The 25,542-nt window shown below is 43.4% G+C and overlaps 2 long non-coding RNA genes across 2 annotated transcripts in view; one reads left to right on the top strand and one right to left on the bottom strand.

Annotated features, from left to right (window-relative positions):
• LOC113582221 overlaps nt 1–23,918 on the bottom strand; it is a 41,473-nt gene extending 17,555 nt beyond the window's left edge. Inside the window, exons 1-2 of the long non-coding RNA XR_003411144.2 lie at nt 23,553–23,918; nt 280–340 (exon numbers count right to left, since the gene is read on the bottom strand). This is a non-coding gene — a long non-coding RNA (uncharacterized LOC113582221). The remainder of the gene's footprint in view (nt 1–279; nt 341–23,552) is intronic.
• Nucleotides 22,027–25,298, top strand: LOC113582220. Its single transcript, XR_003411143.1, has 2 exons — nt 22,027–22,513; nt 24,938–25,298. It is a non-coding gene; the product is annotated as an uncharacterized LOC113582220 (long non-coding RNA).
• Nucleotides 25,299–25,542: the final 244 nt, after the last annotated feature.

Here is a 25,542-nt window from a genome sequence, read left to right as displayed (position 1 = left end):
AAGTTTTTGGATTTCCCTACAAAAGCTGTGCATACACAACGACTTACAGGAAAGCAGGAATGACGACTCCTTGTTCTTACTGGCCTCCTTGTAAAAGGGGGGGGGGGGTGCAAAAATGGCTGACTACCTTTAAGACAGAGTTGAACCCTCAGTTCAACCTTAAGACACCCATAACCGGTAGATGCTAGTTAAACAATCTGGCCGATACACCGGAGAAGGTGGGATATTAAACAAGACATATACTGTATCAGAGTATTTGGGGGTTTATAAAGTACTTACGATAATTCTTCAGTCAGGCCACTGCAAGTCCTTTACTGGTAAACTGCCCGACCTCTGACCTCTGTGAAAATAAAGCCAGATGGGTATATGGGTTAGAGCAAATGTCAGGCAATCAGACAGGCCATCACAAACAAACACACCCAGTGTGCAAGTTCAGGGAAGGAACTTCAGTGAAAAGCAGAGAGCAGAAAATGCGTGCCTGTGTATCCTGGGTCATATGGCCTCCTGAACGTTGCGTTAAAGAGGAAGCTTTGCTTATAGCCACTCTGCTCTACATATATTCAAAAAAGTTAAAATATATACGCGTACACACGACTCCCTTAAACAGGGCACCAGCTTTCATAAATCCATTTTACCAAACATGATGCCATGAAGTACAAACTCTACTACTGTACCTGTTTATACTATGAGTATACAATCATGTGCAGTCAGCAACAGCTGAGGGCTAAATGACACAGCTATGCAGTCTGATATTAGCAGCAATGTTTGTGAATTCAAACTTTCTGGTTGCTCAGCTGAGTCAACATTGGTAGGAAAGCAGTTCCTGCCCTCTGGTAATCCGTCTGTTGGCACAAAGCCAAGTTATAATTTTGACACGTTGGTGTGTGTGTGTGTGTGGGGGGGGGGCATCCGTGTTGAAGTATAGAGAGGACACAGCTGCGTACTCATGATGCTTCTTACTTCAGGCACATGACATGGCCCTGCGCGAATTCCCTGCCAATCAAAAGCACATCTACCCAAATGATCTCATTCCATGCCAGAGGAGGCAATTCATTGCTTTTTCCAAATAAATAAATAAATAAATAGATCTGTGCCAGGATAGAAAGCATACATAATCCAACCAGTTGCATAATTTAGACAACCCACACAGAAATCATGAAAAAGTTCTTTAACAAGATTAATGGCAAGTTACCAAAAGGAAATGAAATAAAGGGAGAAAATTTCATTCACTGGTTCCAACACTACGTAATGAACCAATGAACCCTGAAGAGTAAATATCTTGAAGGGAAGGGGTCACACCAAAGGCTTGAGCCAGAGAGAGAACAAGAGATATTGGAATGAGAAAGCGAGAGAGAGAGAGAGCGAGAGAGCGAGCGAGCAAGAAAGAAAAAAACTGAGAAAGAAGATGCTTGATTACAGCTGTATCTGAGTGCAGTAGGATGTGATGACCAAACATTTGCACCTGGGCGTCGCAATGAAACTGACAGGATGTGACATGGCTCTGCAGATGGACTCCCGATAACAGCGACTCAGAGGACATGGTGAGGTAGATAAACGAAACAGCGCAGCAGGCGTGTGCTAGCAATACCCTCTCTGCACATGCACACACGCTCGTGCACTAGCTTGTGTGTGTGTTCGCATGCGCGTGCACACACACACACACACACAGACAATAAGAATAGACCCTGAACACACACTCAGTGTAGTGTGTGTGCGCGGGCGGGCAGGCACGCATGCACACACACAGCAGGGGTCTGGGAAACACAGGGAAGTCAAAGTCATGTGTTCCTGGGAAGCTACTGCGAAACAAAGTCTTGGATGCAGCTGGATCTGGGCATCTACAAACGTTCCGAAGTTCGATTTTCAGACCTTATGAAATTAAACTGGGTTGTACTTCACTTGAAAATAGCATTTGTATTTTTTTCTCCTTTAATATATTAAAAAAACGTTATATTAAAAGGATAATCAATTTTCACTCTTTTTTTGCAGGAGGCAAGTAGCAGGACCCTTCTGTGTAAGCTGGTGAGTATGACCATCTCTGAGGAAGCTGAATATGAAAATTCATTCACAGCAGCTGATTTTCATAAATAATATTACACATAAAATCATGAGCCTTGAGGCCACCAATGCTTAAATATGTGGTTATTCCCTAACCAAGTGGACAGTACAACATGGCTCAATGTCAGCGGGTTTTTTTTTTTTATTGTTTAAGTAAAAGAAAGAAGAAAAAGGAGAAGGTGTGGCCCGTGGCGACAGCTGCCTTCACAGCATATGAACCCTGCTCCAGTGCCGCTTCCCTTCACTATCCTTAAGCAGCAGCAAGAAGCAGCAAGCAGCGGCTGACAAGACGCAGGTGCTTCTGGCCTCCGTCGGGGGAGCTAGTACACATGGTCACGGGTTTATGGGTTTCGCTGTACAACCTCCTGCAGAACGACGACTGTAAACAACAAAGTTCAAGGTTCAAGTTCAAAGAGGTTTTATTGTGATTTCAGCTATATACAAGTACACAACAAAAACGAGACAATGTTTCTCCAGGACCACGGTGCAACACAAAACAACAGTGCAACAGACAACATGCTACACAAGTGCAACAAATCAAGTCTGCCACGTCAACACAGGCGCCCACAGTTCTGAAGCAGTGAGACACAGTCCAGCAAGGTGAGACCGGGCAGAGAAGCCGAGGTTCCTCCATCATGCGGCAACGCAGCGTTTACATATCCAGGTGAGAGCTGAGACATGTGCAGAGTGGGCAGGAAGTAGTCATGGGCTTGTGAGATTTAAAATCACCTTCCACATCGTATGCAGTGCAAAAGCTTGTGACAATATTGCAAAATGGAAGCATGATGGAGAAATGAAAGGTTACATAACTAAATATGCCCAGATTAAAAATAAACCAACCACAAATTCTGCAGTGGTACAAAGACAGACCAGCACACCCACTTAATGGGGATGATGACCTTTAACACACACAAATCCCTGGTCTTGGGCCATTACAAGTACTGGGTTGTTTCCCCTACTAAAATCTGGCTGCCAGTGACAGTAATTTCCGACTGGAGTTTTAAATTAATACCTCAACTGAGGTCCAATGGGGAATTGTCACTCCGAAATGAAATGCAGTGCCAAAGTTTTTGAGCGAGCCCAGACAGAGCCGCACTGGGTGACGTCAGCTCAGAAACTAGACGTTAATATTTATATGACAAAGACAGAAAGAGCAGACAAGGGAGAGGCAAAGGGAGAGGACTCAAATTTGTACATAGAGTGGTTATACATGAATCATATGAGAGAGAGAGAGAGAGAGAGAGAGAGAGAGAGAGAGAGAGAGAGAGAGAGAGAGAGAGAGAGAGAGAGAGAGAGAGAGAGAGAGAGAGAGAGAGAGAGAGAGAGAGAGAGAGAGAGAGAGACAGAGAGAGAGAGAGAGAGAGAGAGAGAGAGAGAGAGAGAGAGAGAGAGAGAGAGAGAGAGAGAGAGAGAGAATGAGAGAGAGAGAGAGACAGAGAGAGAGAGAGAGAGAGAGAGAGAGAGAGAGAGAGAGAGAGAGAGAGAGAGAGAGAGAGAGAGAGAGAGAGACAGAGAGAGAGAGAGAGAGAGAGAGAGAGAGAGAGAGAGAGAGAGAGAGAGAGAGAGAGAGACAGAGAGAGAGAGAGAGAGAGAGAGAGAGAGAGAGAGAGAGAGAGAGAGAGAGAGAGAGAGAGAGAGAGAGAGAGAGACAGAGAGAGAGACAGAGAGAGAGAGAGAGAGAGAGAGAGAGAGAGAGAGAGCGCAGAGACCCATGAGTTCACATCAGACATACTTGTGTTTTGAGAGTCTTGTTTACTTACATAAAGCTCAAATCCTAAAAATAACAATGACCTGCGTATCAATATCCACAAAAGGCACCACTCTTCTTCAAAGTCTGTAGCTTGCACAACCCGTCATGAATCATGATTGTGCAGTGGTTTGAAAACATATGCTTGAAGAAAAACCTAGTGAAAATAACCACAGCACAAAACCAGCCTCTGGTCCTGTCTTCTACACCTTTACCTGCTGCTCACGGGGCGCTGGGTCAAAGGTCAGCATGTCCTAGACGGGTTAGTGCCAGTGACCTTTGGCTCAGGGCTCTCTTTGGGCACACACCAGCTGCCTGCAGCAAGACTGGACATCCAAAACGAGCTTGGCATACCTCGCAGAGACACTTAAAACTGAAAGAACAAGGAGGAAGCAAGGATTTGTTCCAGAGAACTCTCTCCATGAACTGCATCGCACAACTGCCAAAAGTCAGGACTGGTTTTACCCCATAGACACAGTAATTTCTCATTTAAGGCATTTAACTGATGCTTTTATCCAAAGCGACTTAGTGACAACAGTGGTGGGTACTAAATTCACAACCTTCCGATTACAAATCAAGTACCTTAACCACTGAGCTACCACTACCTCTCATATAAGGGGTCGGAGGAGCACGTAAACTGATGACTATGAGCACAAGAAATTTAGCATAGATCTTCTCGCAAGGTTTTAAATCATGAGGATATGCCATAAGACCCACAGTCACAGAGGGTGATGAAAGCGCTTGACTGGTTAAAGTATGACACGCATAGCAGGCAGGCGATAGCAGTACAGTGCTGCTCTCTTCAGAGAAATCAAGCAAAGGGATCCTTTAAGAGTTTAGCACATATTGTATGTAAAAGACCCCCAACAGATCCTTCAGCACAGAAAATTGTTTTTTTACATCTGTTTTTATAGTGATGCATAAGTCAAAGTTTTTTCCAAACTGACATGAAAGAAGAGAAGTCTCCTGCCTTAAAGGAAGATCCCTGGTAGAGCAGGTAGAGCAAGAGGAATTCAACCCGACACGTCATAGGTTTGAGTCCCAGGGAGGGTACATACTCATACTATTCAACTGACAAAATACATGTGAGCTGCTCTGAATAAAAGCATCTGCCAACTGCCGTAAATGTAAGTCCTAACTTTAACCTGTGAAAATGGGAGGGGAGAAAGCTTGTGCTCGTGCTTGTGCTTGTGCTGGATGAGAGCCACTTCGCGTGTTTAGCGAAGGAGCTAATCACGGCACCCTGGCTAATCCAGGTTCCTGGGGGACGTGCACGCTACAGTAATGTGCTCCTCCAGATGGTGAGCACCTGGTGGGGCCTCCGAGGGCAACAAAGCACTCCGGGTGAACAGACTGAGAGCAGGGGTGCAGGCAGTAACTGATTATGACACCATTAGTAATGTCCTTCAGCCAGTCCCACACAGAGTAGTATATAAAACGACCTCACTACGGACCGCAAGTGTGTCCGTAGCCTTACAGAACAGCTGGCAATGCCCGTAACAGCTTGCTTGATATTCTGATGACTTAACACAAGCATCTTTTGTGTTTAGAAGAAAGAAAAGAAAAAAAAAAGATATCCAACCAATGCATCTATCCCAACTAATTAAAAGTATGGCTAATCAAGGTTTGGTAAGCTTGTTCCGTGAGGTAGCCTTTTCTCTAGAAGTTGTAACAAAAGGGCAGGACTGCTTAAAAACCCAGCGTAAGGATTTTAATCCAAACAGTCACGTTCAACATTCAGCCTCAACACAACCTCACATTGCCATAACAAGGGTGCACAGTATATCACTGTTATTGTTGCAATGTTGACTTGGAAATACTAATGTGACAAAAGACATTTTGCAATATGTAAAAGAGCTGTCTAAGATATTTGAAATGCTTCTGCTGTCAGACATCCCGGAAGAGTGTTGTGGGTGTTTTTGATTAATCATGGCTTTCTCATAATCTAACAAATGGGAAAAATGTTAATAATGACAAAATAATGCAGCGTGGTCTCTATCTGTACAACATCAGAAATTTACCAAGGTGTTTTAATTCACTGCAGGGCATATTGCAATAGCAATATGTGCCAGAACAATCACAATAAAATATTTGGTTCCCATCATGTAGACCCAAACAATCAAACAAACAAACTCACTTTAGTCAGACAATCCTATTGACACACAAATTTACACTCATTTTACTCAATCTAATTAGCACACAACCGCACTCAACTCACTGCCTGGCTCTCTCTGTCTCTCTCTCTCACACAGACACACACACACACACAAGAAAACAGCTCTCCAAGTGCCTGGGCCCAGTGCAGAAGATGAGTGGTCAGTGGACTGCAACCGGGTGGCAGGTGAAAAGCAGCACGCAGAGAAGAGGTACAGATTCTTCTGTCCAGGTTCTGGGGGAGGCCACTAACCACTGTGTCTCTACAAAAACATCTGATACCCTTTACTCGTGAGACACATTTGCACCTCAGAGTCTGAGTAGTTCCAGATGTGGCCATGTGAAGGGGGTGGGTGTGTGAGAGCCTGCGTGCATGCGAGCACGCTCAGGACCAGGTCTAGACATTTCTTACCCAAGTCAAAAGTGCAGTTACCCCCTCCTTCGGTTGAAGAAAGAATGCCTACATACCGTTCCAATGAGAATTAGGGAATAATCCACAATGAACATGATCGCAAAACCAGCAAAACATTCTGGCTCCAAACATAAAACTGATCAAAGTCAAGTGCTTGTTTTTTACAGATATTAGAAATCTAAGCAGTCTGTTGTGACTGCAGTTTGACAAGGGTTTATTCCAACGGTGGGAAATGTTCCCCCTCTGGCTTTCTCGCTTGCTACACTTTATTTAGGTTTCTCAGTGAAGTTAACTTGGCACAACATTTCTAAGCAAACCCCAAGCTAGGTGGAGTGAGTGGATGAGAAGAAAAGAAACCGCATAGCATCTGTCAGAACAACGACTTCCTGCCAGGCTGTGAACTCATCTGCCTGGTATTCCTCCACCAAACGTGTTATCACAGTGTCATGCAAGACGAGACCAGGTCTCCCCTCACGCACCTGTGCCCAAAGGGCATATGAGGATTTCTAGGTCTGTTGGGCTGGTTGACCGCATATAATCTACATCATAACAAAAAAAGTCTTACCAAAAACCCCCGTAAAAAGACACACAGTGGGTTCAGAAAGCTGGAACGAAAGAAAAAGAAAAAGACTGCTGTAAGCTCAGCAGACCATGCAACACCTGAAGGCAAAAGAATGCACGACAGTGAACCTTTCATAAGCAAACCTAATTAATCACTCATTACTTATTCAGAATCAGAAGGCCGGCGGTCCTTATTATCTACTGCAGAATGTAGATTCCTTTCCTCATAATACAGTTCATGCTACATGGCTTGCATCAATGTTTAAGAACAGCCTTCTGAGTATTGCCAGCCAGACGCTCCAGCAGTCACGAGGCACGTCTGCCCCAACTCGCCGTGTCTGAGAAACATGGGGCAGCTCCAGCAGGTGCTCAGCAGGCATGGGCAGAACACCGGTGCCACACAGCACCGGACGCAGCAGGCGAGTTGTGAAGAAAGCAGCCTCTCCTGTGTTGGCCATGCTGAGAAACCATTAGACAGTCCAGCCCTCCGAAGAACGCTGGATTGTACAGAATGAAAAGGACAGAGGGACATGCATTAGATTATGCTAGAAAGCAGGTGGAAGTCAGATTCCTCCACACTCGATCCCCGAGTAAGGCTGAAACAATCCTGGGGTGTCTTTGGCAAAGTCACCGTGGTCCCGACTGAGGCTTTGCACAGTCTAACGCAGCATCCTCATGGTTAACCAAAGTGACACGCGCTGCATCGACTAAGTGTGGGCATCAAATTCCACGTTACTCATTCCAGTCCTCTTGCTGCCGAGACAAGAGATAGCTAGCAGGTGTGCACGTGTGCATGCTTCAATTCTCAGTGAAAATGTCTCGTCCTGGAACTTCAGGCCAGATTTAGAAGGAAGTTGCAGAAGTTACACCAAGATCACCTTTGTATGTTCTCTCTCAGAGAGTCACAGGGAAGACTCACGTTAACAACATTCCAGCACAGAACACAGAATCGAGGCCCATGGTGCAGCTCCACCAGCAGGCCAACCAGGGCCCTTGGTGCAGCTTCACCCTGAGGCCCACCACACAGCTCCACCAGCAGGCTCAGGTTACAGCTGCCCAACGAAGAAATAAAGGATGAGCAGGGCCACCAAGCACTGACTCCAGTTATGACGGTTTGGGGGGTAGAATGAAATGATAAAGGCAGAGGGTGGAGACAGAATGCTGGGGAGAGGCTCAGAAGACCAGGATGATGCAGCACACACCTCTGGCCTGGATCTGGAGTAAAACATGATATTAGTTGCTGTTCTAGAGAGAGTTCTCCATCCCATAATCAGATAGAACATCAATACTGAGAACACTACTAAGGTTCAGGGCCAAATAGACTGGGGACTTTGCACCATTTTAGGTTTGTTTTAGAAAAGCACATATCAGACATAACAAAACAGAACCATATTATTGCAGAAAAAAAAAACTAATACATGCTAGTAAAACTATTTTTGACAGATTATCTAAAACTTCAAAATATGCATAATACACTTAAAATTAGTACATTGTACTATGCTTTTTCCAACACTTAAAATTAGTACACTGTACTATGCTTTTTCCACTCTGTCTCCCTCATGCACTGTGAGAAGTAAGTATATAGGGTCAGTTTAAATACTCAAATTTCAAATGAACATATTAAATCATAAGAAATTAAAATATTATACTAATTAATTAACTAGCCTAGATTGGCTAAAATGGCACCAACATCAATAAAGGCATCATTCATGGAAGAGCATACTACAGCTGTACAAAAGGCCCATGCAATGTCACTTCAGAAAGAATTAAAAATACAAGACAGTTAGGCAGGCAGACAGAGAGACAGATCCACAGAGAAGTAGAGAGCCAATAAACATGAATATATAAGTGAATACTTTTTTAGCCTTAGTGGTTACTAGAAAACTTGCAATTTACTTCTTACAAGCACAAAACACATACCTTTTACATAGTAGTATAAATAATTGAATAAATATTAACTACTAGTTTAAATGGGGAATGGCTGCTTTAACCAATTAATCCATCGATGCCCACTGTCCCAGATGAACTGCGGTGTTAAATCAGCTAAACTGGAAGCGGGGGAGGTTGGATGGGGGGGGGGAGCGTGACACACACATGTCTGTAACCTCATCAATGCTCTCCTTGGAGATTGGTGCAGCAGATGGGAAAGTGTTTCAGAGAGACATTCGTCTTCATTAGAACCGACAATGATTCTGCCATAATCCCAACAGCAAGACCATGTATATACAGCATGTGGGGCACACAGACGCAAATGCACTGAAAAAAGGAACACCACCACTCCATAGTCAAATCTAAATGAATATGGCACTCTCAGAGTGCATTTCAGGTCTATAAAGCAAAACTGGCGGCAGAGCTCCAAAAGGTGTCCAAAACGTGTCAAAAGCTGAGCGGCTAGCATTGGCCAAATCATTGGCCATCTTACTAATGTGTAAAGAGAAATGAAAAATGCAGAGCCATCATCAACCAATACACAGTGGGAAAGGGAGCAGTGGGGTACACAGAGAGAGGTACAGGGGCAAAGAGAGGGAGAGGAAAGCAGAAAAGCAGCCATTTTTAGGGTGAATACAGAAGCGACGCCATTGTCTGGATATCCATCAACAGCTAGTCGTCAATTCCGAAGACCTTATTCGGGGGGGGGGGGGGGCATGTTGTTGTGGACACAGAAAAGCAGAGAGTGATGGAGAGAGAGAGAGAGAGAGAGAGAGAGAGAGAGAGAGAGAGCACGAGAGAGAGAGAGAGGACACTGCATGACCAGAGTGGGGGAAATGATTTCAGTGCATGATATTCAAGATGGTGTCTTCTGTATTCAAAGCATCTTTCTCAAGGAAGCAGAAAAGCAGACAAAAGAGCAAGAAGCATGAATGTAAAACCCCAGACTAAATTAAAAGGTGGCCGAGTGACGGCCAAGGCACACACTCAGCAGGGCAGAGGAGCAAATACGAACGCTCTTGGATCAATCTGGCATTCGGCCACAATGAAAAGGATTACAGTGACCGAGGAGGGACCTTTGCTAAATCAGCACATCACTTCTCTCTGTTTTGTGCCTATGGGCCCTGGGGAGGCCGTTTAAAAGAAAGACGACAACGTACCCGGGAATGTACTTAGTGCCTTCATCAGACCAGTAACACAGACACTACTGCTTTTGGTACCACACTGATCCCATTTCTAACTTTGGATTAGAATCATATGAGCACAGTTCTCCATTGTAAACCCACTTTTGTACAGAACTGGGAATTGGTCAGATCTTGAGAGATCACTGAACCAGCTAACATAATCTAATCTGCAGGTTTATAGGTTTAAGTGGGCAATGTAATCATAGTCCTACTATGCTGATATGAAAGTAGTTACCATTAGAAATTATGTAAAACTAGAATAGGATCTAAACACCTATGACCACATTACACAGCATCAGCTCTACAAGCATTAGAACTACAAAATGTATCATTTGTTAACTGATATTGTGTCTCTGACCATCAGAGTGGGGAGTTGGTCTTAAAGCACACGCATGCACACGGAGGTGGTGCTCCGATAACGGAGGGAAAAGCCTTCAGCCTTCTACAGGTTTTCACAGGGCGTCAACTAATCTGTGATAAGCACAAGCGCGGAACGCACACAAACAGAAACACTTCTCTCTAACACACGCGCGCAAAATGCTGAACTATTACTCACAAAATGCAAAGACTTTCACTGCCAGTCCCTTCATTTCTTTTCTTTAGCACAAGTTTGTGTTCTTTGTGGCTTGTGTATGTGGGTGGGTCTGTGTGTGTGTGCATGTGCGCAACAGAGTGCACTGTAGGGTGTGTGCAATTGTCTGCCATCTTTGTCTGCATCTCCCAAAATAAACCACCAATAGTCAAACTTCAGAAACTCCTCTCTCTCTCTCTCTCTCTCTGCTTCTCTCCCTTACCCTCTCGCTGAGAACAGGGCCTCCTTTCAGTGCTCCAGGAAAAGGTAAAAACTGACAGCACAGGGGCTTTCTAAACAGCTCCGCTGCTCAGGGGACACACACTGGTCCTCATTGTCAGCACTCCGTCCTGACCGGGAAAGGAGAACTGTGGGAACAGTCCGAGCCCAGCTCACTGTCTGCGCTTCACATCCACCCGGTGCACAGCAGAAAAGGGGGCACATAAGGATGGTGCTTAAAAAGCAAACGATATTATTGAATATCGCAACGGTACTCTGGTGCACATGTCTGGTGAAAAATGAGTGGAAAATACTTGTCCAAAAGACGGGTGCAATTGTGTTAGTTTGGCAAAATGTGTGTTTCAGACCAACTGAACATGGAGAACTTGTTTAGGTGTTAACAGGGTCTGTGCTGGATTTTTTTTGCCATCCCACCGTGATGCATCAGTTCACTTATGTAGTAGCTACAAGAAAAAGGGCATGTGAAAAACCATGAAAGGCCCCACGAGTCACACATGGGGTGGTACCCAACTGAATTTACAACATGATAAGATCCTCTCACTATAATTCTGGATGCAAAAAATGTTTGTCAAAATTTCCATTATTGCACAAGCTTAGTTTAAACCCAGCCAAAGAATTCAGACAATTTCCAATTACGTTTCTGCCTTCAATGAGACTTCAATGAGTACTGGCTAGCATACTTCATTGCTAAACAATATTGTTACTATATGCAATATATACTTATATTAATACTCTATATATATATATATATATATATATATATATATATATATATATATATATATATATATATATATATATATATAAAAAACTTATTATATTGCACTTTTTTGCTTTGAGCCCAGACTGCTTTACATAGAAAAGAGCACAAACATTATCGATGGACATAAACTACCTGGTAAAGCAAGGTGCAGGCAACACCAAGGTCACTGAGTACTTATGCAGTAATACAAATAAATATATACAAATTTCTCTGGAAAAGAACATTTGTCACATACTGAAAATATAAATCGTTATGTAGGCCCATCTCCTAGATGCAAACCCAATCGATCCAGTCCAGCCATGGACCGTCACAGGCATGAAAACACCACCTCCATAAGAAAAACCATGCTACTCTCCACTACCACTCTGCAGGTGTTTGCCCACAGCATGATTCTTAGTTGTCTGGGTGACTTCTCGCATGTCTCCACAGCCCTGACTGAACCGCCAACACTCTCTCAAGCACGATCAAATCCCAGCACCACTGGGTTTGGAGTAGGTCCCAGCTGGGCACGGTAATGGCTTTCATTGGGGTTCTCACTGACCAACTGAGAGATGACAGACCCAATTGAGATGTAACATGTATACAATCTAGAGAGGAGAAACCTGATAGGACACATAACATGAACATGCTGCCACTAGATATTTCCCATCAGCCACACATCTCTCAAGCACATTTCTCATTTGAGCTCAGGCTCCAAGACCTAGGGACACAAAGCACACGGGTTTCCTGCTCCAACACACCTGATTCGACTCACTTGTTCATTATCCGTCCCATCTTGAAACTGTCCAGGGAAGACAATACTAAACCATGCACTGGCATAGGGCTCCCAAGACTCAAATCAACTAATACAATATTGAGTACTCTACAATGTAAATGATCATCTATGATTCACCAATGTGTGAACCGCTGAAAGGTTTGGGAGCTTAAAACTATTCCCAAACCAGCGTTAAAAAATAAAATAAATAAAAAACAACAACAACAAAAGTGTGAGCCTCCATCAACAGCATATGAACAAGGCTTTTTGTCCTCCTCTAGGGCAACTATCGACCCTCTAGGCTTAGAAACAAAGGCAGATTGAAGAGCAAAGTCACTGCTATTGCAACCCACAAAACAGTCACTATGTTAAAAGGAACTAATCCTTGTGAGAAAGAGACATACACGTGTGTGTGTGTGTAAAAAAAAAACTAGACAGATGAGCACTGCATACATAACACAACCCCTATTGTGTTCTTAAATAAGAAATGAGATTATGCTAATGTTTCTAATTGATATTATAATCTTATACGCTATCGATTTCTGTAAAGACAACAAAAATATGATGAAACGATGCTTTTGGCGCACAAAATCATTTTTACAATGAACAGATGTCAAGAAAGAAGATTTAGAACAGCTAGGGGGAAAAGCATAGCAAGAGAACATAAATTCTCCTTGCTAATGTAAATCCTTGCAGAAAAGAAAAGTGGCTTACCTGCTCTAAAGGTGACCTCTGCTGCACGGCTAGCCAAGCATGCAAGTTGCACTGACACTCAGCTAAGACAGTACCTGGCAAACCCGGATGATGTGATGTGGCCACAGTGCATTTCCCATAGAGGTAATAATCTGTTTACAAGGCAGGGATAGAGTGTGGCAGGTAAACAAAACAAAACAAAACAAAAAAAAAACAACAAAAAAAGCACCTTCCACACTGATCGTAAAAACATCAAGTCCCAGAAGAAATTGTCAGCAAAGCAAGTGGTGGTGGTGCGGTTGCCTTGGTGACCATGATATGCATACAGGTGTCAGGCGATTTCCCTTACCCTTGCAGCAAGCTGGCGCCCAGTCAGGAACCCATACCGCACACGAGGAAATCACCACAAACACAAACCGTGTGCACTAAACCTAGACTGAGGGCAGAAACCTCTGTTCTGCATTTGCAAGAGGATTTCTGGTTTTGCTACCTGCGTACTCGAGAACAATGGTCATGTTCTCCTGCCCAAACGCAACTGTTTGGAAAAGCACACACCACCAAGGCTTGAGCCATATCACTGGGGGCAGTGTAATACAAGGCATTGGTGAGCATATAAGATAGACAGAAGGGAAGCTCCAGACTATAAATTGGTCAGATGGAGGTATTATGGATGCTTCCTTGAACCTCTGAGGCTCTCAAGGCAGTGCAAGAGGTTTACTCACTGGGAAAGAAAAAAAAATGATTTATTGTTTCTTCGCGACACAAAACTGAGCATTCCTCGAGTGTCCTCCCCTTTTGTCCATGAAGAAGCCGATAAGCAGCATTCATGTTAATTTGCGAAGCAACAGAGGGGAGGAATATGGAACCCCTATTTACAGAAGAGTAGGCAGAGAATGAGAGGACCATCTGTGGTGCATTAGCCACCAGTGCACCCGAGAGCTAAAGCCTGAGCCGAGAAAGCACAGACCACAAATACATAAATAGCACAAACACGCACGCGCGCATACACAAATCATCCCGGCTACCTGGATTTAGAAGACAATGGCACATTGGCAGACAAGCAGCATAATCATATAAATATGTGCATGCATGTACACACACAACCTGGGCTGAAAAGACAATGGCACGACAGCAATCCAAAGAAAACACACATGTACGCACACACACACATTTTTTTACTGGGCTGGAGGCCCATGCGTATGGACTGGCTGAGCCTGCTTGGGGTGCTGGGGAGTCTGGGCTAATGCTAAAGCAGGCAGCAAGGCTTTAGGGTAGGGGGTGTTATCTCCAACTCTGCAGAGACTGTCACTGATGTGCTGCACCGTGAGCTGCAGGCAAGAGGAAACAGACAGGAGAATAATGTAAAATGTGGGAGCATGTACACGCAGGGAGAAACACTTGCATGCCTGCCGCTGAGTATGTCCAAAGCCTGGCTGTCTGGCCAAACAAAACAATTGTAAATTGGCTAAAGCAATAACAACAAAAACAGATAAACATAATAAAAGTTCATCTGCACAAAATAATTACATCTTTATTTATTTATATATATATTTATATATATATATATAAGGTAGGTAGGTAGGGGTGTGTGTGTGAGAAAATAAAAATTAAGAATTATAAAATGGTTTTTGTCCAGTCAGTGTGAGCGGATCCGGATCTGTCAACAGCTATTCCTTTGCACACTTGTTCATCACCTTTGTGGAGAGCCGAAATCTAAGACGTCATGGATGTGACATTAATATTCACAAGCTCACCTGATGTAAGAGTGCACAGGGCGAGAGCTCAGACTGACTGCTACAGAGACAACCCGCAGTAGGACTTCACTGCCCACGCTGCCTGATTGAGGAACTGCTGAACCATGTCTTCAAAGGTCTGACTGGGGACGTGAACCACATGCAAAACTAGCTCCTGCAGCAAACACCACATAAAATGCCTTATACCTTCTGAACAGGGGCTACCTTCTATTGAGGTTGCGATGTTAAAACAAACAAACAGAAAACCCCAGCAGGTTACCATGGGGAAATTGGAGATACATACACAGAGACAGAGAGAACGCACAGACACAAATTATAATGCCGAATTACCCTAACTAGAAATAGTTTTTAATAATTTGCCATGCTGCAAAAGGTTGACCACTACAGGAGTGTCTCTCTGCTGGATTTGCCACACCAGCAGGAGTTCAGGCATTTTGTGAGCTACCATTTGCTGGTACAGGGCCACCAGACTCTCCACATCACCTCCTTCACACACCCTCACTCATTCACACACACCCTTGCGTGCGCACACATACACTTTCACACCCTCGCACGGACGCACCCACCTTTACGCCCTACTTGCATACAAACGGACAAAAGTCTCAACCAGCGTCATTTTCAAACAAACAAGTCCAACATCAGCTGTTCCTTGTTTCAGAAGGTAAGAACAGACCAATCTATTTAAGAAAAACCTTGTTTTATTCAACAAAAATGTTTGTGACTGTGCAACAGTGTCATTTCCGTTGCTGCTGCAAGAGTGGTAGGAAATCTATGGAGAGAAAAAGCAGCTCCTTCAAGAAGACTTTGTTATGCAACACCCAAAAGGGCACATCAGTAAAGGCTTTAACTCAACTGTTTACGGACAGGGTGCAAGCAACAGCTAGACATGGGGACACGTTTGCCAGGTGTCGTTATTGTGGCTTGCAGATATTTTTTCATTTTGTCAAGCATCTTTTCAGTGGGAAATTGATGCAAAATGCATATGGTTCTGAGTGAATATAAATTCTTTAAATTGCTATATGATCATTTTGACTGTCCCTCTCGCGCGCTTTCATTTTTATATATGCAGTATGAAAAAAAAAAAAAGTCTAACAGCATTTTTCTAGACTAAAAAAATATAACCTAGGCAGGTGATTACAGATGTTTTCAGTGGTAAGATTACGCTATTGCTAAACTTATTAATTCTCATAGGCCTATACTGTAGATACAGATGGATGGATGGATGAATGGGTGGCTGGATGTTCAGTCTGGTCAAGCTGAACCTGCATCTTCCTACACTGGAGAATGCTGAGAGATCATGGGCTGTCACTATTCACAAAAAGGAGCGTTGCCCTGGAAACAGCCCAGAGGTGCCTTCTTAGAGTGGTGTATATACGTGCATGGGGAAATTACGGGGACACCTGTCAGAAATTCCAACGACACAGTAGTCATGGGCGAGTGGTGTTTATTTTATTAAAAAAAAAAAAAAAAAAAAAAAAAAAAAAAAAAAAAATTAATTAGCATACTGCAACCAGAAGTAAAAGACACACTAGCACACGCTCACGCATGCACACTTTCTCTCCCTCATACGCACACTCTGGCTCACGCTCGCGCACACAGACACGTGCTGTGAAACTTTCACGATTAATTCAGTGAAATTAATACTTATGTAATTTTCAAAGTGTGATGACTGAGATTGTTGAGAAAACGTTGACAAGATTGCAGCTAGAGAGAAGAGCTTATAGAAATGAATGGTAGAAATATCACTTTCATGAAAGTGTTACAACGAAGTGAGTTGAGGCAGGACACACCCCGTTATGCGCAACATTTATTTAGGGCAAATCTAACCTTAGCACATTAACCTTAGCACAGTTGATGGTTGGATAATTAAACAAAGATGCGCAGGCAGAAAACATAAAACATGGAGCCATGGATATACAAGCGGTATAAGCACCCAGAAAGATTGGTGAGGAAATAGAGAGAGATGCAATTGGGAAAGGCTTGTATACAAAGCATGAAACAAAGGCAGAGAGAAATGAAACTATGGGAACCGTGAATAAAGCACACGCTACAGGATTTTGAAAATCGGAGCACGTCACTTAACGTCAGGCACCACCATCACTACTTGCCTACACTGCACTGGTTATTATTTTTGTACATCCAAAGTCTGCTGAATTCACAGAAGCCCAAATCACACAAACACTCTACCTCTCACCATGCAGGACAATCAAAGAGAGCAGACCTTTGGTGGACATAACAAGGGGGCCACTGTCAGGTAGGATGGGGCTTTCCTCTGCTCAAGCTGGTTATTTAATAGAAATTGTATTTGATTCTTATGTTTTACTATAAGAGAGAGAAAAATAAACTACCAAATATGGGTCCAAGAAAATATCATTGTAGGCATTTTAAGAAAAAAGGTTTCATAAAAGAAAAAAAGCAATAAGGACTACTTTCACTGAATGTAGATATGTTTGTTTTTGTGGTGTGTGTGTGGGCGTGAGAGACAGACTGAAGAGAAAGTAGCTCAGAAGATGAACAGCACAATTAAACAAGCCTTCCATGCATCACTGAGAACCTCTGGCCAGAAGGACTGCAGACATCAGCAGAACAATCGCATAACACATACAACCTGCTCAATCCCAAAGTTGTACTGGTAACACGTGTGAAGAGAGTCACAGCACCTCAGATTTGGAATTACATTTTATGAAATTTTTGTGGGTGCGCACACTGCTTCTTTGTGCAGTGCACGCATGCGTGCGCACACACACACACACACCCACCCTAAAGTACGGATCATAGGGCAGAATAACAATAAAACTTCAGAGATGCACTTTATCACAAGGGTCCAGTACTGCCTCATTACGAAAGGTCCTTCCCAGAGGAGGCCAAGATAATATGCTGCTTTAGAATTGTAAATGCTCCCATTATTATATTTAGATTGCATCATTCAATATCTTGTGCTAAGCTGTGGCCACAGACAAAGAGGCTTCGCTGTGAGTTCTGTGGCATGGACTGACAAACAGACATCCACAGACTGCTTCTAGACGTTCTTATTCATTTAAAATTACAAATACAATGAGGCAGAAACCTCATTTGCAATGTAGCCTTGTGTGGATATAGATAAGTAAACCCAATATCCACCAACATCCCAATCACTACAAAATGTCAGTATAAAAGCTTTTTCTCATGCCATACATTAGATTAGCACTGCACCACAAACACACAATAACTCAGAGCTTGAACCAGCCCGTGCACAAGCTTATAAACGCATTGGCTCCCTTCATCAGGCCTTAGCTTTGGGAAACGTAACACCAAGACCAGTTTCCTCACCCAATCAAAGCAGAGATGTTTGCTTTGGTCTGTGTGTGTTTTTCCAGTGCCAGACAAGAGATTCACTGGCTCTATACACACGATAAGCACCTATCGGAGAAAACAGCTGCATTTTATCATAACAAAGAGCCCTGGTTTACACTGCTCGAAAGAGCACTCCTTTAGAGGTTTCATCCTAACTTACTGGCTCAAAGTTTCAACAGAAAAAACATGAGTGTTGGATTATAACTGCTCTGGGTCTTAGATTTTTAACAGGAGTCATTCATCCAAGACAGAGCAGTGCAGCTGTGACATTTAAATGTTTGAACATGTGTATCTGACTGGTCCCCTCACATACTCAATGAACAGTCTCCTACAGCAACAGGACAGCGATCTCACAGCACGTTCAAATGAACAAATATCCCTATGTGAGGTTGGACGATTACCTGGTACTACCCGCAAAACACCTGTGCCTCAACCTCTGAATCCACTGGACAAAAGAGGGGGAAAAAGGTGTCACCATGCTCCAGCTGTCCAGATGAAAGGAGAGAGAGAGAGAGAGAGCGCGTGTGTGTGCGCGCATGGGTGTATGTAGGTGTGTAGTGGGGCATGACAGGGAAATCTCTTCTGTCTGTGTGTGTGTGTGTGTGTCCATTCTCAGTACAAACAGACTTGAAGGGTGCATGGCAAATCTCTGAATAATTTACAGATCTCTAAGCTCTGGCCAGCCAGCATCTGGTAAAACACCAACCGCTCGAGGCGATTACAACAGTGGTAAAAACAAATCCAAGATGAAGTGACTGTACAGATCACTAGTGGGCCTTTCAAGAAAGAAAAATTCTTAATGCAAGTATGGAATGGCGTTTCTGGGATACTTTTAATATGACATGGTGGGAGGGGAAGGGGCTTATCTTAAGTCTGTGCTCCTGCTGTGACTGGAACACCATTTAGCATGATCTCATGCTAACAGACAGCACTAGCCCCGTGTCCCTAGATCTACACCTGTCAAACATGAATAAGCACTGAGTCAGCGGAGCCACTGAAACTCTGGACGCTGACAGCGTGCAGGCATCTCAGTGTGTCCCTCTCGGCGTCACACTCCCACTCGCCCACACACCTGCAGATTAGGTGAAGAGGACTAGAAACAACCCAGGTGAGAACAAATAACGAAGAGCATACTCTGTTCTTTCATCTCCAGGACGGACACTTTGGAAACTGCAGTTTCAAAAGGCAGAAAAAAGTATGCTGATTCTCAGTTATGCTTTCAATAAAAGATTTCAAAAACAAAGTTTAATAAATAAATATAAATAAATAAATAAATAAAAATACATCAGTACATGACCTAAACGTGTAGTTATGCCTTGGGAAATAAGATATTTCTCTGATATTGCTTACATAGATTTACAACAACATCTAGGGATTAATAGGAATATTCTACAATTTGGCAGCCAAATTCAATCAACATGGAGAAAAAAATTCATTTTACACCACACTCCATGGATACACACACACACACACACGTGCGCGCGTGCACACAGCTCCTTTCTTTTGGTAATGAAAAGAGATCAAGAACAGAAGCTCTAGTGCGCTCTGAACTGACAGCATCGAGATGCATTCCCAAACCCAACAAAATAGACCTAAAATGTATTAGCCAGTACCTGATGGGAACTGCAGCTTTCAATGAGAGATACAGAGTGAGGCACATAGAGCTCATTGGAGCAAAACAAGTAAACACTGCATTATTTATATGCAAACTGGGACAGAGACTGTGAGAGACACAGGGACATAGTCTACAGTCTATATGAAATACCCTGGTATGCAGGTTTTTCACCCCAGTGGATTTTATAATAAGGGCAACAATGCAAGCCTTGCTGAGGGGGGGGAAGAGGATCAAATTAAAGTGGATCAAATTCCCAAAGTTTCATCCAAACTTCAGCAAAGAGCTGCTTAGTGAGAAACAGAGTTAGGTGGATATTTGGCAAGAGACTGCAAACTGTTTCGTATGAGCGTTGATATTTCACACAGAGCATGTTAACAGCAGAGCTTCTGCTAAAGCAGTGAAGCCGTAACGACTGTGAGCACCAGTAAACTGGTCAATAAACGGGTGCCTTCGGCCCCAAGCACCCAGCGGAGCCACGAGACTAAATGTTTCCTTTGCCATGAAAGCACTGCAGACTCCCTCCAAACCAAAAGACAGCATCAAAGAGTGTGGGGTCAAGGAATCAAAACTCCTCAAAGTGTGAAGTTGAAGAGGATGAGTTGTAATCTTTCATAAAGATTTGGTGAAGATTTTTACATACAGCTGTGGGGAGCTGTCCTCAGAGCAGTACTGTACATGGGCATTATCGAGGATACAGCTACCAAAAAAAGCCTTTGCTCTCAGCAGATTAACATGTGAACTACTGAACTACTCACATGTGCCAGCTACAGGGCTCATGCAAATTGTCAAAAAACAGTTTATGCAAAAACAAACAGTTTACTTACAAAAACTGACCTCTGTCTCCATGATAAAGGAAAACTGATCTATTATAAATGATGAGGTGCATGCCAATCAATAACCTCCTCATAAGGCTCAAGGTGCAGAGTAAAGAGGTGCAGGTAACAATCATCCACCTGTGGCTACAACTCTAAGGCATCCCAACACATGAGCTCATGGAATAAATAAGATAACGAACAAACGGTTAAATCAGCCATGTATTGACCATTTAACTACAATGATCAACATCACAACAGAGACCATATTTAACAGACAGAGAGAGAGAGAGAGAGAGAGAGAGAGAGAGAGAGAGAGAGAGAGAGAGAGAGACAGGCACACACTTACAGTACTATAGAAAGAGGGTGACTCTGGGTGGCACTCTGACCTGGTAACAAAAACATGACTCAGAAATGACCTCTGTCCTCCAACTCTCTCTGCTTCCATCCTGTTACAACATCCACTTCCTCTCCCTCCTAGCTGTCTTTCTCTGTTCTCTGACTGCTGCATCCCAACAGGACCAACACAATGCAGCACATCCTTATATTTGCATGACTGGGTGCTCACAATCGCAAACACACACAAAAACACTAAAAGGCCCAGAGTAATAATTTAAACATGACACAGTAAACACAGTTAGATGCATTATATTGCCTGCATTATTTGTATGACCTAAAGGCAAGCTGAGCAGCAGCATTATTAGCCAAGGCATACTAGAACAGCATAATAAAGAGCACCTTCTTAATAAATAACAAACAAAAAGTTCACAACTTTTAAACATTAATCAAAACCAAGAACCACTGCAATACATTATGAACAGCCACATGTCAGGGTAAACAAATCCTCAGCCGTTGCTTCCAGTCTACCATTATCAGTATTAAAAGAAAACCTTGCACACGAACATCTGAGTGCTATACATCATGCTTTACTGTCTGACCAGTCTATGTTCAAATGACTGGATCACAGCTAGCAGCACTTTGAAAAAGCCAGTCTGCATACCAGCCAGAGCTAATGACATAAGTTAGCTGCTGACTCACCCCTCATCTGCAGCAGATTTACAATAATGTTATAACAATTTAAAGAGGCTAATAAAATAAACAGTTTACATATAAATGTTCCAAATATTTTAAAAAAACAAAACAAAACAATAAACTGTGGAAATGTACACGATAAACTCACGCCCCTCTTATTCAAAAATGCAAACAATTTTATCACTGAAATAAGTTAACTTCGAAAGCAATATAGAAGTAGCCTTTTTTTATTGTAGAACTGACACCCAACTCTCATTACCTGGAAAACACCTATGGAATGCCAAACCCAAGGACACGTCGTGCCCTTTTAAAGTACAGATGCCTTTTGCAGGAAGTAAAACATTTGACAACAGTAATTACATAAACACTTGTAGGCAAAAGGCAACCCCGTATGACGAGCCATTTCATAACAAGCTAAATTGCAACATGAGCATTTGGTACATGCGACCGTAATTCTTTATTATGGAAGCGTGCACTCCTTCAGAAACTCAGAACGGTCGAAATTATTCTACAATGGTTTACTGAAAGTGGAAATAGTCGTTTTTTTCCGTCACTATTCAGGCAATTCATGTGCCGCGTGGCTTGATTTTATCAACGGCTAAAAATCTAATCGCAAACAACTTAACTAAACTCAGAGCAGTCGATTTCAACATGTGCTCGGTCCGCGCTACGCACGTCGCTTAAAGGCTGCAGAACAACTTTCAAGGGGCTGCCGTTCCACACTTCCAACTCGCCCTCGCAAACTTCAGACATACAAACGATCCCTTAAAATGTCCCCGATTTTGATTCAAATTATACAAAGCGTATGCGCATTTAATACCATAGCGAAGGAACGGGGAGACATGAGCAGAGCTGGCGAAACGCTATAACGCCGACGACTGTAAGCGAGCGGGCAAAAAAGGTAGGTAGGACAGCTATAGCTGGCTAACTCGTGTGCTGCCCAATACCGTTAGCTCAGCAAAGCATGCAGCAAACATTAAGAGACTGCAGCATCTGTACAATCTGTATATTTGCGTGTGTGTGTGTGTGTGTGTGTGTGTGTGTGTGTAATATATATATATATATATATATATATATATATATATATATATATATATATATAGACACACAATTCTGGAAATAAGTTTTTTGTGATGGGATGCGCTGCCGGTTGGCCGACATTCTACTAAAAACCTAGAGCTAACCATGTTAGCTTTAGCTAGCTTACTAACTAGTCCGCATCGCCTGCTACTAGTTAAAAAGTTTCCACCTGTTAACTTTCAAATTAACAGAAATAGTATTAACTGGTCTTGAGTCGTCCCGTCCATGTTAGCTAGCTAGTTAGGGTAACACCATCTGAAAAAGCTACACTGCCAAGCAGGTTATCAATAACATAAACGTGTCCAATTTGGGAACTGTTTACTACAGATAGCCGGTTACTTCCGATGAGAATACTAAAAAATATCTCCACCAGGTACTTATTTAGTATTTAAAAACATTACGAGATAGTCATGGACAAATTAACTTGACGCCTTTGTATGTGGAAGCCTGTTAGCAAGGTAGCTAGCTCATCCTGTAGCCTACCTGGACCTGACAAAACAACAGGAGTACCGATGCCTCTCGAGCTAGCTAGCATTAGCTTGGTCGCTACATCTCGCCTGGATCAGGTCTTTCGCTAGCTAGCGTTGGGTTAGCCCTGGGCAAAAAAGTAATTACATAGTTGTCCACGGAATTAAACATCGTCTCACGTAAACTATAGTTTCAAAAACAACAGTCGGACCTGCCTGCCAATTATGCTAACTAAGTTAGCTACCAAACAACACAGTGCCCTTTCTCACTTCATGTTAGCATGCTAGCTAACCTGAGCTAACGGCTAACGTAGCCTCACACGGGTCGCTCAGCGGCTTCCGACACCACAGCTACTTACAAACCCCAAAACCCAACACCCCGGGCTCGCTTACCTCACGCAACGTTGCACGGTAACCGAAAAGGCGGCCGCGGTGTTTGGAAACGAACAAAATCCCGACCTCCGTCCAGAGTGGGAGAGGGGGTTTCGTGGTAGTCACCGGCGCCTCGCGCTCCCTCCGGGCTCGTAGCTAGGTAACACTCCCACGTTAGCCGACCGCGAGCCAATATACCCGCTCGCTACACGCGGGTCATGTATCGGGACAGGTCTCGAAGAGTTGCTCTCCTTCATATAAAATGCCGAGGTATTGGTGTGGGGGGGTGCCAGTCGACACTTGAGGAAACAACGCCAGGGGAGCACGCAGACCGAGCTCGCGACGCTCTTTACCCCGCGCGAGCACAATCGCTTTTTTCGAACCTATTCGGAGGCTTGTAGTCGCAGGATGATGATGTTGGCAAGACGACGACGACGACACTCCCCTCCCAATCCAGCGTCGCCTGGCCGTGACGCAATCTATGTGGGGTGAACATATTTTAGTAAGCTGGGAAGAACCGCAAAGGAAACCGTTCCACGTTTAGTTTTGGTCTCTTACATTATGTTTATGTTATTGAGTTAGTATGAGCCCTACATAGGATCAGCGTATCAATAAAGGTTTATTGAGAAACGGTATTTTTTGAAGACCTTCCTGCGTTTTGAACCACGATACATGGGTCACATGTCTTTCCTCTACTTTTGGTTATGGTGTCTCCGGTTAATTCTTATGTTCATTATCTTTGATCTACCAGAAACAAGCTGAAACACAGAAGAATGTGTTTCTAAGAAGCATGGGATTGACACTGGCATGCTGCCAACCAAAGCTGAAAAGAATGCATCAGGCCAGCAAGAGCTTCGAGACAGAGACCTAAGACAGCAGACAATATAGCCCGTGCTAAAAGCTAATAGAGGAGTCATATTCAGCAATGTCTAATGTTATTTATTATATCAGTTTACTGCTATGAGACATATTCTTACTCAGGAACCTATCTTTTTTTCAGATGTATACCTGTATCAATTATTTGTGTTAAGATCTTGAACGTTGTTTAACAAAGAACACTTTTATCTCCTTGCAGAGTACTTCAAAAGCAATGCGTGCACACACAGCCTCACATTTAACTTTCATTGAGATTAACAGGAACTCAGTGGAAGACAGACCAGACGAGGCTTGGAGGGGGGAAAATATAACAAATGAGTTCCATCTGGTGCTGTTTTTCAACACTATCATAACACAAAGCAGTAGGAGAAAAAAAAAAAAAAAAAGTTCCCTTGCAATGCTCAACAGCAGGACCTTTCACTCCTGAAACACTGGACCTCTCTCCTCACGCTTCGCAGTCAAGCTCCTCTTTGTTCCAAGTTCCCACTTGGAAGTAAACAATGTGTTTTTCTGGTCCTATCTTTTTCCAGACCTGTGGTGAGCCAGAGGGGAGTCAGAGTGCAGAGGAAGCCCGTGATGTCATAGAGGGAGCAAGAGAACCAGAAAAAGGATCGTGAGGAATGTTCACCGCCAGTCCACAAGACAGTTTTATGTTGCTTCCTTCACAAAGACCCTTATTTAGAACATGCAGTCCATCAAAGATCCAAGGACAGATACGACGCTCGAGAGGCAGTTATTTCAACCTGAATGGATATTTTAACCAGTCTAAACTGAAAACGCCATCATGTACATGCAAATTTCTAGTAATTGCAATGGCTTAAACTGTAGACCTACAGTCTATCTAGGTACTTATTAGGTAACGAGCAATAAAGGCTAGCACCTGGGGGTTGACTGCGGTGGAGGGAGTGTGATTTATTAAACTGCGGTCTTCACTGTGGTGATGCAGCGTCAGATGTGAGATGAGGAGGAGGCTAGGATCACGGCCATACTTCTGCTCCTCAGTCACGACGCACCAGACGTCAGAGCACAGAGCCGAACAATCAGTCGCGGGCACACTTGTGCGTACGCACAGCTGGGGCACGAGAGAAACGGCTCTTCATCACCCAGCCGTCATGTACATTTATGGCATTTCGCA

The sequence above is a fragment of the Electrophorus electricus genome, chromosome 9, assembly GCF_013358815.1.
Source record: "Electrophorus electricus isolate fEleEle1 chromosome 9, fEleEle1.pri, whole genome shotgun sequence".
Classification (NCBI taxonomy): Eukaryota; Metazoa; Chordata; class Actinopteri; order Gymnotiformes; family Gymnotidae; genus Electrophorus; species Electrophorus electricus.
This window is presented reverse-complemented; position numbering and strand designations above follow the sequence as displayed.